Below are 15,595 nucleotides of genomic sequence, written 5' to 3'. Positions count from 1 at the left end.
TGCCCAGATTTTGTTTAGGAAATCCTACACGGACAGTTGTGGGTATTTTGGGCATATCTTTTCATACAAAATTGTTGTAGGGGTAACTCAAAATGGTTTGCGACCTTGATACACATGTATATAACTTTCATTGAGGCCATAAATCCTTTTTCCCTCTATTACCCTTCTGAAACTAAGCGACAATATAAGACAGTGGGCTGTCCAGAATTCACGTTTTGATAGGTTTGGCGAGTTTTGTCCAATTTTGGGAAAGGTAAGGTTTTTCCTTTCAATTTGAAGTTTATGGTGTTGTTATATGGTGTATTACACCCCTTTTATGCTTCTAGAAGTTTGTCGTAGAAATGCTTGACGTTTGAAATAAACTAAATTGGAATTGTTATAGTTAAATTGTCGTCGAAGGATAGTGTTGTTTGTGTGAGGTGCTGCTGCAGGGGTGTGATGTGGTGTTTCAGGGCCTAAATATGTTCTAATGTGGTTTAGGGTGATGCTGGTTGAATCCACACGACCCCTCGTTGCGTATAATGAAAGGTGTTACAAAATAAAGGCTAGACGCCCTATTGTGCTACCGTATTTTTGAATAAGTCGTTTGGAGTTTATGTTGTATAATGTTGGTATGAATTGCTGCAGGTTGTTGTGGTTGGTTGGCTGTATGTCTTAGGGACCTAATTGGAAATTTGGATAGGGCACATTATAGGGGAGGTGCTGCCCAATTTTCGTCGACGCCTTAGCAAATAATAGAGCTAGTCAGGGAAACGACTAAGGAAATAGATTCCATTAATACTAAGGTGCAACCTAAGATGATAGAAAGTTAAGAGTGGTTGATATTCGTATTAATTTCATATTTAATAGGTTCAAAGGACGACGAGGCGAATGGGATAAAGAGTAACTCATCACAGGTATGTAAAGCTAACGTTTCCTTCTTTTGGCATGTTTTGGCATACGTATGTAAGGCTTATACTTTATTTTATTATTTCTTTGGCGTAAGTATGTAAATCTTATTCCTTCTCTTAGCATAATTTGACATAAGTATATAAAGCTAATCTCCCTTTTGTGGCATGGTTTTTATGAAACAAGTATATGATTTCCATATGATTCCCAAGAAGTCCTATTCTTAAAGCCACTAGGATGGCCAAGTTTTCGACTTCCAAAAGATATTTTGTTATGCCTTGATACGTATATATGATTCCCAGAAGTTCTATTTTGATATAGTCCATAGTGACTTTCAAAAGGTACTTGATATGACTTTTGTCTCGATTTTGAAGGAAAGCTCATTTTGATTATTCCGTCGAGTCTCAAATATGATTTAAATTGCATATAGTTTCTCACTACTCCACTCGTGGATGCCTCAATGTTTCCTTTACCGAGCCCGGGCCAGGTTTTGTTATCACGCGTACTTCTCTGCATTGTTCGCCATGCCCCGACGTGAGAGGACAGGTACGACCTGTACATGGTTTTTGTGGAGTTATGATGTGCCACGTACACATATGATATGATCTGATATGATATGATCTGATATGATATGATTTGTTACAAAGATATTCCCTACTCTGGTGTTATGATGTGTTGTGGCGCTAGTGAAGGGGCGGCGACCACATTTTGTATTTGTTTACCGAGTCCCTTAATAGGGCCGAATGTGGCATATGTTTTTCTGCATACATTATCGGTGATTATGAAAAGCATTTTGATATTCTGGATATTTTGCTCATTTTTGCACATTCTACTCTAGTAACGACTTTACTTATTACAGTCCATGCTTTATATACTCTGTACATTTTTCGTATTGACCCCCCTTTCTTCGGGGGGCTGCCTTTCATGCCCGCAGTTACAGATGTACTTTTCGTAGATCCGCCAGCTTAGGATTTCTGCTCAGCTATGTTGGAAGTGCTTCACATTTTCGGAGCCTAGCTTTTAAGTGCTGGTCCTGCGATGTATATATTTGTTTATGCAGGGGTACGATGGGGGCCCTGTCCTACCATATGTTGTCATTCCTATTCTTAGAGGTCTGTAGACATATGTATATATGGGTTGTTGTGCGTTTGTTCAGTTGTAAATGTTCTTATGACATAGAAGCCTTATCGGCTTGCATGCCCTTTCATAATATGATGCAAATGAAAGAGTCCACACGTGTATGAATATTTTATCACCCACTGGGTTCATGTGTTTGGTTCCTATATCTAAGAGGCTTTATGAACATGAAAAAGTTTTAACCCATTGAGGTTTTTGTGAGCAGTATCACGTTATACATAGTCCAATTTGACTGTAGTTGATAGTTGCGTAAATGGGGGTCCAGGTCGGACCCCAGTCGCGGCCCACGGGGTTGGGTCGTGACAGAGGCATCCTAGGGGGCTGCCACATGTCACCCCTAAGGGGATTCCATGTGGCGCCTTCTAAAGATGGGTATATATGTGTATTTGGATGACTACTGAGTCATTCTTATTCCATTTGGAGCTGAAACTCTAGCAACCAAAATAAGAGAGAAAACGTGAGAGAAAGGCAGCCATGGGTTTAGAAAATTAAAGGTAAGTTTTCTAATTTTCCTCCGTGAATTAATTATCTACGGTGTTCCTCAACCATGTGAAGATGTATATATGAATTTTACGACATCTACGGAACCATTTCTTCATCTTTATGTCTAGAAAAGTGAAATAAAGAAGAGGAAAAACGTTGGAGTCAAGATGAGAGGGGCTACGGGTTTGGCCCTTTGGAGGTAAGCCCCGACTTTTGTTCCATGAATTAATTAATTATCATAGACCTAGGTTATATAACGATGTTTAATAACAAGGAATTCCAATTTGGGGCAGCGAGGAAGTCATACAAACAGTCCTCCTAATTTCAGCGCGTCTAGAGAAGTTCCGAGGCGCGTCTTGGCAAATTGTGGCCTATTTCGGGTAAGATAAGATTTCTCCTTTTAATTTGGACTTTATGGTGTTGTTATGTAGTATATTATATGCCTTGTGTGTTGCTGGAAACATAAAAATGGTATAGGAATGCTTGACGTTGGAGATAATCCAAATTATAGTCGCTATAGTTAAATTGTCGTCGAAGTGAAGTGTTGGGCTTGCGGTGTGCTGTTGCAGGCATGTGGGGGGCTGTTTCAGGGCCTAAATGTATTCAAAAAGGGGTGTGGGTGTTTTTGGTCGCATCCACATGACCCCTTTTTTCATATAATTAATGGGATTACAAAATAAACGCTAAACGCCTTATTTTGATATCGTAATTTCTAGCGAGTCATTTGGAGGTTATGTTGTATATTGTTGGTGTGAATTGCTTAAAAATATGTTGCAGGTTATTGTTGTTGGTTGGATGTAGTGTTTAGGGATCTAATTGGAAATTGGGATAGGGCATATTATAGGGGAGGTGCTGCCCAATTTTCGTTAACGCCTTACCTAATTAAACAACTAGTCGAAGAGACGAACAAGAAAACAGATTTCAGGAATACTAAGGTGCAACTTAAGATGCTGGAAAGCTAAGAGTGGTTGATATTTATATTACTTTCATGTTGAATAGGTTCAAAGGACGACGAGGCGAACGAAATAAAGAGTAACTCTTAAAAGGTATGTAAAGCTTTCTCTTGGCATGTTTTGGTATAAGTACGTACAACTATCCTTCTTTCCTTTTGGCAAGTCTTAGCCTTAAGTGAATTGTATGTGGAATGTTGGGATAATTCCATTTCCAAAACCCCAGGTACGCCTCATAATCCCTAACTACAGTTAGGTGTTGATACCCCTACAAGAATTGAGCATTGCCCGTTAAGGCTTCTACGTGCTAAAGAGCAGTGTATGGGAAACTAACTTTAATTTCTCTTGATATGTACTTGGTATGAAAATGAGAATATGATGCCATAGTTGTTCATCGAGCCCCAGGATGGGCCGGGTACGAGATCTGTATATGATGACCACATAAAGGAAAGTACAGACTATATAAGACTTATTCTCTTTCTTCTTTTGGGCATGTCTTTGTCTTAGTTGTTAGTTGTATATGATCTGAGCTCCGAGGTAACTCCATTCTTAAACATCTATTAATTACCTCTGAATATTGAACTCTTATAGTAGTTGAACTATTTTCATGGAAACTTTTATACATTAAAAGGGTAAAAACGTACAGGCTCTACGTCCTAAAGACTATATGGTAACAAGTGTTTCTAATTCCATAAATGATTTGTCCAGATGTGGTCATAGTGAACTGTAAATAAAACAATATCATATAATAGAGCTCTATTGGGCGATAACATTTTCATAAACTTGTAGCCTTTTTAGTTTGTATCACAACATGAAAGGGCACGCAAGCCGACAAGGCTGCCATAGCATAATATCATATAGACCCAGCTAAATCAGACTTACATACACAACCCACGTATACATGTCTGCAGACCTCTAAAAATATAAATGACAACATATGGCGGGACAGGGCCCCCGCCGTACCCCCAAATGGACAAAACAATTTTATACATTAGTGGACAGTATCAAAAACTAGGCCCTGATACAATGGAGCCTCTTCCAGATGAGCTGCATAGAATCCTATGCTGACGGACTCCCAAAACCTGTATCTGTACCTGCGGTCATGAACGCAGCCCCCTGAGAAAGGGGAAAAAATTATCAAATCGAAGATATGTACCTGTACTCTGTGAATCCCAAAAGCATGCATGCTCAATTTATACAATATAGCCATCCCTTTCAGGGGTCCGGTGAATCACATCTGAAGGACCATCATAGGCCCGGCGCTATCACCACCTTATTACAATACATCATCATATACATATATACGTACCTGGCCCTCTAGTGAGGGGCTCGGTGAATAATGCAGTGAATTGTGCACGATAACGTACCCAGCTCGGGACTCAGTGAAAGAAGGGTTACAGTAAACACGAGTAGAGTAGTGAGTAACTATATGCAATTTAAATCATTATTAGAGACTCGACAAAATAAGAAAGTTAAGCTTTTGTTTGAGGACCCGAGTAACGGTGTAGTCATCTCGAGTGTCCTCTAAATGCCATTATGAGCTGTCTCAAGAGTAATTTCGGAGACCCTAGACATGTTAATATTAACATATGTCCAAATCATTTATGGAATCAAAAACACTTAATCTCGTATAGTCTTTAAGACTTGGAGCCTGTACATTTGGTACCTCTTTAACATATAAAAGTTTCTAGGGAAATAGTTCGACTACAGTAGGAGTTCAATATTCAGAAGTAAATAAGAGATGTTTATGAATGGAGTTACCTCGGAGCTCAGATCATATTCAACTTACAACTAAGACAAAGATATGCCCAAAAGAAGAAAGAAAATAAGCTTTACGTAGTCTGTACTTTCCTTTAGATGATCTTCATATACATATTTCGTACCTAGCCCATCATGGGGCTTGGTTAACCACTATGGCATCATAATCTCATCTTTGTACCAAATACATATCAAGGGAACTGAGAGATAGTTGTACGTACTTATACCAAAACATGCCAAGAGAAAGCTTTACTTACCTCTTGTGAGTTACTCTTTATCCCGTTCGCCTCGTCATCCTTTGAACCTATTCAACATGAAAGTAATACGAATATCAACCACTCTTAGCTTTCCATTATCTTAGGTTGAACCTTAGCATTCCTGGAATCTATTTCCTTGTCTGTCTCTTTGACTAGTTCTTTAATTAGGTAAGGCATTAACGAAAATTGGGCAGCACCTCCCCTATAATGTGCCCTATCCGAATTTTCAGTTCCCCTCCTAATACCTATAGCCGACGAACCACAACAACCTGCAGAATATGTTTAAGCAGTTCACATCAACAATATACAACATAAACTCCAAACGACTCGCCCGAAGCTACGATACCAAAATAAGATTTATAGTTTCCATTTTGCAAAACCTTTAACCGTACGAAGTGAGGGTTGGGTGTCTGCAACTAGAAGCTCCCCCACATATTTTAGGATACACTTAGACCCTGCAACACGAACCACACAACCAGCAGTAGCCTCCATACACACAACACCTCATTTTGCCTATAATTTAACTACGACGACTTCGATTTCGACTGTTTCTACCGTCGAGCACTTCCACAATTTTTTTTATACTTACAGCAGCATATAAGGTTTATAATAAACTATATTACAACCCCATAAAGTCCAAATTAAAAGGAGAAGTCTTACCTTACCCGAAATTGGCCAAAACTAGCCAAAATTGTGCCTCGGAATTCTTTAGTCGCGCTGAAACTGTGGACTGTTTGCTGTCCATTTTGGCCGCACCAAGCCATGATTTTATACTTCTAATACCTCCATATCATTGTGGAATATGCTAGATAATTAATTTATGGAACGAAATAGGGACGTACCTTGATTTTCATCCTAGGCCGTCACTCTTTTCCCTCTAAGCTCTAGGGTTTTTGTTCTTGGTTTTGGATGAAATTTAAGATAAGAAGCAGCCTCGTAGTCACAATATACATATATATAGGTGTCCTTAGGAGTTAACATGTGTCAGCCCCTAAGGGTGACACGTGTTCAACCCCTATTGGGCAACCACATACAAGCTTCCAATTAGGGGCTGCCACGTGTCAGTAGGGTCCACCTTCCCCAAGCAGGTGGGTCACCTGCTTGGTTGAGATGCTGCCACGTGTCACTCTCCCATTGGCTGTCATGTGTCATCTTTTCTCATTCCTTGTGGGTTCGTAATCTCGTCTTATTTTAAGAGCCTATATAATTCATGCTACGCAAGCTTGGTACGTACTCCAATAGCTTAAGTATGTAAGACTTTAAAGTTAGTAGCTTATGTGGGTAAATCGAGTCCTACGACTCATCACTTGGCCTCCAATTCCTTCCGGATTCTTATGGCTCTATTTCCAACATTCCCTACTATGGAGTATCACATTATCCCTTTGTAGAGTCGCTTGATAGTATCGTAGCATAATCGGCTCACGTGATAATGTCTAAGGAACTTAAGAGACATTCCGAGTTTAAAAGTGTGGGGTGTAACATCCTTCCCCCCTTTGAAACATTCATCCCCGAATGTTAAATAAAACCTCCTTCAAGACTTTATACCGACTTTAGGGAGATTGTTTTCTATTGCGATCACACATATTTTCATCCAAGTAGTTAATATACGAATTTCAGGAGTTGGGGTTACCTGCAGACATCAGGAATAGGTGTGAATACTTGTGTTTCATGTTCTCTTCAGCTCTCCCGGTCATTCCCTTTCTGGTTTTTGTTTTGCCATAGTATCTTGACGGAAGGCACATCTTTAGTCTATGATCTTCTGGTTTTCCGATTTAAGATGGCGATAGGTTGTTCCTCGTAGGATTCTATTTTCTGGACATCATCTATGGAACATACTCTAGGTGGCTCACCAGTACCTTTGCGAAACATCCTTATCTAATAGACTGGGCGTATAGTTTTCCAATCAGGTGGTAAGTTCAACTTACCGACAACTTTTCCCACTTTATGAGCAACTTGACACGATCCAATGTGTTTTGGGTTAAGTTTCCTTTTTTTGGGTGACCCTGTTATGAACATCCAATCATCAATTTGAACTCTGTATGTCGATGGCGATTATTTGTATATCATTTTTGCCGACTTTGGGCTTTTAGTCAATAGTTTGCTTAATCATGTCGAAGCATTTTTAGCTGTCTTTCTAACATCGACCCATCCACTAGGGGACTTACACGTCTTGCTCTACCAGTCTTGTACAGGGCTATTGGGATACTAGAGTAGTAATTATTATTGTAGGCAACTTGATAAGTGATAGATAATCATCCCAGCTATTTGCGAAGTTAACAACACCACCTCATGATATTTCTTCTAGCGTTTAAATGGTATGCTTTAGCCTGGTCATTAGGTTCGAGGGTCAAGTAGTGTACGACGACTCATCTGTCTTCCCAATTTCTTCGCGGACTGATCCTCGGTAGTTAACTGTAACTTGGGCTCCTTCATCTGGGATAATAGCTATGGGGACTCTGTAAGGTCCTACTACACTTTTACCCTATAATTTTACACCTTCTCGGCTGAGTAGGTAGCCTTTGATCGAAGGACCAGGGGCTAATATCATTAATCCACAAGTAACATTCCCTCTAGAGTCATCTGGTGCTGGAGTGTGAAGTGAGTCTTGTAGCCCTGGTCATATTGTGGGATTTTTGACCTCACGTATTACTTTCTGTCTTCCGTAAATTACATCAACTAATACCCTTACCTTTTGGGTTTTGCTTTTTTTTTCTGCCCTAAGAGTTGGCTGCCAAGTGGTATTGAAATTCTCTCGCCCACTGGCCCGTATAGTCATTCTGTGGTTTACCTCTCATTAACTAGTACTATGTTGAAGAACTGTGGTATTCAAGGGCATCGTCAGTTAGCAATTAGCTAATCCTTCTTGTTTTGCTTAAATTCTTTTCACGATACCCTTAATGTAACTTATAGTACTCCAGGAACATAATCTCGTCTCATTTCTCTGCCGCTAGTTCAGATTCTTCCATCTCGCGCGATCATACTCACACTATCGCACTAAATTCCACCAGAATTTAGAAGTTAAGCGTGCTTGGGCGAGAGAAATACTGGGATGGGTGACCTCCTTGGGAAGTCCTCGTGTCGCATTTCATGGTAATCCTTGCAATAATGTGCGGGGCACTCAACTTAGCCCAAAATTTATCTTAGCGTCGTCTCACTAGTCTTTATGTGTTGCCTTGCTCTTTCCTCTATTATCTTACAACTGGTATAGGGGTAGATCTTTAGTTCCACTATGACCATGTCCCTTTTTGGTCATTTTGGTTTAAATCCTTCTATTGTATTCACCCCTTTTTGTACGTACCCATTCATTAGGTTTGGCTATTGAGTAGTACTAAAGTTCATTCATATAGTTCCCTTTGAGCCACTTTGAGTTCTGTCTATCATTAGCTGGCATAGTTTTAAAGGAATTTGACATATAAGCTTACCAATCCTATAGTAACCAGGTAGTCATGTCCTTCTTATTTAAACCATTTCACAATTTTTCCGTACCCCCGCTTGTAACCTTCTTGACACATTCTCATGTCATTCTTTATCTTTACGAGAATATGCGAGAGTGCAAGAAATACCTTGTCGCACTTTTTCCTATTTCCTTATTTACTCCTTACTCATCTTATCTCCTACCATAGGAGTCTTGCTATTTCTTTTCCTTGGTTATTTATCTATTGCAATATCACTTGAAACCAACTCTACAACCAACATTTGGCTTTTGATCTAGCATGCTGTCATTATCCTTCATAATGTCTCTTGAGTTATTCGACATCTTTTCATGGTTACACTTTTTTGTTTTTATACGCAGCCGCCTTTTAATGTTATGTCGTTCAGGGTCTCATCAAAACTTCTTAACCCTGTCTTACATACCGTTCTGACTTCTATCCAATTACCGTGGCTTCCACATTTTTCTAGCTTTGTTCAGCTGGGGATCATATTGAAGTTTAACCATCTATCTTAAGCATGCTGTTATATCAATTTCCTCCAGCTTACTCTTAGAGTTCTCTCACTTGCTTCCCCCTTTTAGAGGGTACTTATACCTTTATCCGCTTATACCTTGCTCTATGTCTCTATGCCTAGTTTCAAATTTGTCCAGTCTCCTTCCTCAGTCTACTTGGTACTATATCTTGTCCCCGTCTGTCTGTATTTTTTTGCCTACCTGATTATCCATGTACGGAACCTTGGCTAAATTACGAAGCGTCAAAAACCCTTTTCATACATAGTGCGACACCTCATCTAGTAATCTATACTTGAGTAATGGGACACATGGAACAACTCGTTTGAGGCCACATTCTACTTGTCTTTATAAAAAAAATTAATATACACTTGTAGCCATTCTAAATTTTCTTTTAACTAGGCAACATTTGTAATTCGGCATTCATTGTCCCATGTTCTCTTGGAGTAGTGGCTTTCCCAACCTATATCCTTTGTTTCTTGAGATGAATGGAAGTTGCGCCTTTTATTCCTTGAGGTGAATGTAGGTTACACCAATTATTCCTTAAGTTTGCCATCCTCGTCCCTTAAAGGTTCCACTATTTTCAGGGCGACGTTGTGTACCCGCGTCATTCCTTTATATCTTAAGCTCCATATTCTTGTTGCGTACTCAACGCAGGCTTTTAACTTAGTTAGCCTCTACTGAGTGCGCCTTAGTAGCGGTCTCACTTTGTCCCCGTACTGCTATACCATACCTTTAAATTCATACTCATATTCAGTTCATGACATCTCTTTGGGGAACTTTTATTAGAATTTCTTTCTCCAATTAGTTGGTGGGAAACTAATAAAATGTTATCACGGAACACTTTTCAACCACCGTTAAAAGAAAACTAGAGTCCTTTAAACATCACAATACTTCTTAATGTTTGACTTCCCAGGTTCCCCTCCAGGTTAATCCTCAAGTTATGAGTAACTTATTCAATTTTTAACTACGAGTTAGGGCTTGGTACTTTTCAAGAAAAGTGAACTCAATTGCTGGACATTTTACCCTTTACCCGGAGTTTTCCTTTCCTTTCCTACCACACAAATACGGCTGGAGATACCGTAATCTGAACTTTACTGCTCAAATAGGATTTTGTTTCTCTGAAAGAAAACTCTCCCAGTAGGAATGGTGCCCCTTGTCGATGACATGAAGAGTACCTCCTATAGCTTTAATTAAACCCAATAGGGGTACTTCGTATCCACTTCCAAGATATTTTATAAAGCTATGTTTCATTCCTTTTTCTTGTCCTGGGAAAATTTTGGCAGAGTTTCCTCTATACTTCTTACTTATCCCAAACCTGCACGCACAAAATACTAATAATGCCTCATAGGGCCAACAAACACACATATATATATAATCGTATTATCTCACAGCCACACAGGGCTTTCAATAGCATATCATATCGTAGCCACACAGGGCTTTCAACATCAACAATAATATAAAAATATTGGACTTACCTCATATGTCTAGCTTCAAACTACATCTGTTGCACTTTCTGTATATTTTTCTTTCAAGTTTCAACTTTACATTTCCATATTACTTCAATACCTTACCCAATGGATATTTTCCGTACCTTTACTTTACTTACCTGCGTACTTCATAACTTCCCATGTCGTCAATTACTTCCTTCGGTTGATGTCTTCCTTCTGTTATGATCCAAGGTTAGTATAAGGAATTGTCTTATGACTCGGATCTATGGCACGATCTCAGATGTAAAAGACAAGTAACATCCTAAATGCCCTAGAGCTTCCTGTTTATGGATGTGGCGCACAACACATCTATAACCAAGACTCTACTAGACACATTCTGTAGATAATCCAACGACGAACTGCTCTTATACCACTTCTGTCATGACCCAACCCTATAGGTCGCGACTAGGGTCCTACCTGGACCCCCTATATACATATCTATCAGTTGTGGTCATAGTGAACTGTAAATAAAACAATATCATGTAACAGAGGCTCACTGGGCGATAACATTTTCATAAACTTGTAGCCCTTTTCGTTTATATCACAACATGAAAGGGCACGCAAGCCGACAAGGCTGCTATAGCATAATATCATATAGACCTTGCTAAATCAGACTGACAAACACAACCCACATATACATGTCTGCAGACCTCTAAAAATATAAATGACAACATATGGAGGGACAGGGCCCCCACCGTACCCCCAAATGGATAAAACAATTTTATACATCAGTGGATAGTATCAAAAACTAGGCCCCGATACAATAGAGCCTCTTCCAGCTGAGCTGCATGGAATCCTAAGCTGACGGACTCCCAAAACTTGTATCTGTACCTGCGGGCATGAATGCAGCCCCCTGAGAAAGGGGGCCAGTATGACATATGTACTGAGTATGTAAAACGTAACATAATACACTGGAGGTATATTCAAAATAGAGAAGCAGGGGAACAAATTATCAAATCTAAGACATGTACTTGTACTTTGTGAATCACAAAAGCATGCATGCTCAATTTATACAATATAACCGGCCCTTTCAGGGGTCTGGTGAATCACATCTGTAGGACCATCATAGGCCCGGTGCCATCACTGTCTTATTACCACACATCATCATATATATACATACGTACTAGGCCCTCTAGTGAGGAACTCGGTGAACAATGTAGTGAATTATGCACAATAACGTACCCGGCCTGGGACTCGGGGAAAGAAGGGTTACAATATACATGAATAACTATATGCAATTTAAATCATTATCAGAGACTCGACAAAATAAGAAAGTTAAGATTTTGTTTGAGGACCCGAGTAACGGTGTAGTCATCTCGAGTGTTCTCTAAATGCCATTATGGGCTGTCTCAAGAGTAATCTCAGGGACCATAGACATGTATTAACATAGGGCCAAATCATTTATGGAATCAAAAACACTTAATCTCGTATAGTCTTTAACACTTGGAACCTGTACATTTGGTACCTATTTAACATATAAACATTTCAAGGGAAATAGTTCGACTACTGTAGGAGTTCAATATTCAAAAGTAAATAAGAGATGTTTAAGAATGGAGTTACCCCGGAGATCAGATCATATTCAACTTACAACTAAGACAAAGACATGCCCAAAAGAAGAAAGAGAATAAGCTTTGTATAGTTTGTACTTTCCGTCAGGTGATCGTCATCTACATATTTTGTACCCGGCCCATCATGGGGCTTGGTGAACCACTATGGCATCATAATCTCATCTTCGTACCAAACACATATCAAGGGAAATAAGAGATAGCTGTATGTACTTATACCAAAACATGCCAAGAGAAAGCTTTACATACCTCTTGTGAGTTACTCTTTATCCCATTCGCCTCGTCGTCCTTTGAACCTATTCAACATGAAAGTAAAATGAATATCAACCACTCTTAGCTTTCCAGCATCTTAGGTTGCACATTAGCATTCCCGGAATCTATTTCCTTGTCCGTCTCTTCGACTAGTTCTTTAATTAGGTAAGACATTAACAAAAATTGGGCAGCACCTCCCCTATAATGTGCCCTATCCGAATTTCTAATTCCCCTCCTAATACCTACAGACAACCAACCACATCTACCTGAAGCATATGTTTAAGCAGTTTACATCAACAATATACAACATAAAGTCCAAACGACTCGCCCGGAGTTACGATACCAAAATAAGATTTCTAGTTTCCATTTTACAAAACCTTTAACCGTACGAAGCGAGGGTTGGGTAGCTGAAACCAGCAGCTCCCCCACATATTTTAGGACATACATAGACCCTGCAACACGCACCACACAATCAGCAGTAGCCTCCATACACAACGCATTATTTCGCCTACAATTTAACTACGATGACTTCAATTTCAATTGTTTCTACTGTCGAGCACTTCCACAACTTTTTTTATACCTCCAGAAGCATACAAGGTTTATAATACACTATATGACAACCCCATAAAGTCCAAATTTAAAGGCGAAGTCTTACCTTACCAAAAATTGGCCAAAACTAGCCAAAATTGCGCCTCGGAATTCTTTAGTCGCGTTGAAACTGTGGACTATTTGCTGTCCATTTTGGCTGAACCAAGCCATGATTTTATACTTCTTATACCTACATATCATTGTGGTATACGCTAGATAATTAATTTACAGAACGAAATCGGGACGTACCTTGATTTTTCTCCTAGGCCGTCACTCTTTTCTCTCTAAGCTCTACGGTTTTTGTTCTTGGTTTTGGCTGAAATTTAAGATAAGAAGCAGCCTCTTAGTCACAATATACATATATATAGGTGTCCTTAGGAGGTAACACGTGTCAGCCCCTAAGGGTGACACGTGTCCAGCCCTTATTGGGCCACCGCATACATGCTTCCAATTAGGGGCTGCCACATGTCAGTGGGGTCCACCTCCCCCAAGCAGGTGGGTCACCTACTTGACCCCAAGCAGGTGGGTCACCTGCTTGCTTGAGGTACTGCCATGTGTCACTCCTCCATTGGCTGCCATGTGTCATCTTTTTCCCTTCCTCGTGGGTTCGTAATCTCATCTTATTTTAAGAGCCTATATAATCCATGCTATGCAAGCTTGGTACGTACTCCAATAGATTAAGTATGTAAGACTTTCAAGTTAGTAGCTTATGTGGGTAAATCGAGTCCTATGACTCATCACTTGACCTCCAATTCCTTCCAGATTCTTATGGCTCTATTTCCAACCTTCCCTACTATGGAGTATCACATTCTCCCTTTGTAGAGTTTCTTGATAGTGTCATAGCGTAACCGGCTCACATGATAATGTCTAAGGAACTTAAGATACATTCTGAGTTTAAAAGTGTCGGGTGTAACATCTAGGGTCCCCAAGATTACAATTGAGACAGGCCATAATGGCATTTCGAGGACACTCGAGATGATTACACCACTACTCGGGTCCTCAAGCAAAATCTTAACTTTCTTGTTCTGTCGAGTCTCCGATAGGATTTAAATTGCATATATTACTCACTACTCTACTCGTGTATACTGTAAACCTTCTTTCACCGAGTTCCAAGCCGGATATGTTATCGTGCATAACTCACTGCATTATCCACCGAGCCCCTCACTAGAGGGCCGGGTACGTATGTATATATATATATGATGATGTGTTGTATAAGGTGGTGATTGAGCCGGGCCTATGATGGTCCTACAGATGTGATTCATCGGATCCCTGGAGGGCCGGCTATAATGTATAATTTGAGCATGCATGCTTTTATGATTCACAGAGTACAGGTACAGGTTTCCAATTTTGATATTTCATCCCCTGCTTCTCTACTTCAGATATATTTCCAGTTGTATCATGTTATATTTTACATACTCAGTACATATGTCGTACTGACCCCTTTTCTTCGGGGGGCTGCGTTTCATGCTCGTAGGTACCGATACAGGTTTTGGGAGTCTGTCAGCTTAGGATTCTATTCACCTCAGTTGGAAGAGGCTCCATTATACTGGAGCCTAGTTTTTGGATACGAACCATTGATGTATAATTGTTTTTTGTCTATTCAGGGGTACGACAAGGGCCCTATCCCGCCATATGTTGTCGTTATTATTTTTAGAGGTCTGCAGACATGTATATGTGGGTTGTGTATGTCAGTTTGAGTCAGCTAGGTCTACATAATATATGATGTATGTTATTATGCTATGGCAGCCTTGTCGTCTTGCATGCCTTTTCATGTTGTGATACAAACGAAAAGGGCTACAAGTTTATGAAAATGTTATCGCTTAGTGGGGCTCTATTACATGATATTGTTTTATTTATAGTTCAATGTGACCACAACTGATAGATATGTATACAGGGGGTCCAGGTCGGACCCCAGTCGCAACCTACGGGGTTGGGTCATGACAACATGTTGAGCTTAAGTAGTAAGGAGTGCATAGGCTCCTGAAGTAAGACGAGATTACAAGCTCACGAAAGAAAAATAAGGAAAAGATGCGCCACTCGAAGCAAATAGGTGATGTACCTACTTAAGGTCAAGTAGGTGATGCAGCAGCTTTGGGTGGTGGACCCCACTGCCACATGGCAGCATGTAATTTGCCAAACAAGTTGAGGTGGCACCCTAGGAGGATGCCACGTGTCACCCTATGGGGCTGCAATGTGGCACCTGCTAAAGAGGTGTATATATGTATTACTTGACTCTTAACTTGTTCATTATCCAAAAATCAGCCAAGAACATAGAGAGAAAAATGTG

General features: G+C 40.0%; 1 pseudogene; it reads left to right on the top strand.

Moving 5' to 3' along the window:
* Window positions 1-8,440: 8,440 nt before the first annotated feature.
* On the top strand, window positions 8,441-8,560 carry LOC129901793 (5S ribosomal RNA; annotated as a pseudogene).
* The last annotated feature ends 7,035 nt before the right edge of the window (window positions 8,561-15,595 follow it).

This window comes from Solanum dulcamara, chromosome 8 (assembly GCF_947179165.1).
Source record: "Solanum dulcamara chromosome 8, daSolDulc1.2, whole genome shotgun sequence".
NCBI classification, from domain to species: Eukaryota; Viridiplantae; Streptophyta; class Magnoliopsida; order Solanales; family Solanaceae; genus Solanum; species Solanum dulcamara.
This window is presented reverse-complemented; position numbering and strand designations above follow the sequence as displayed.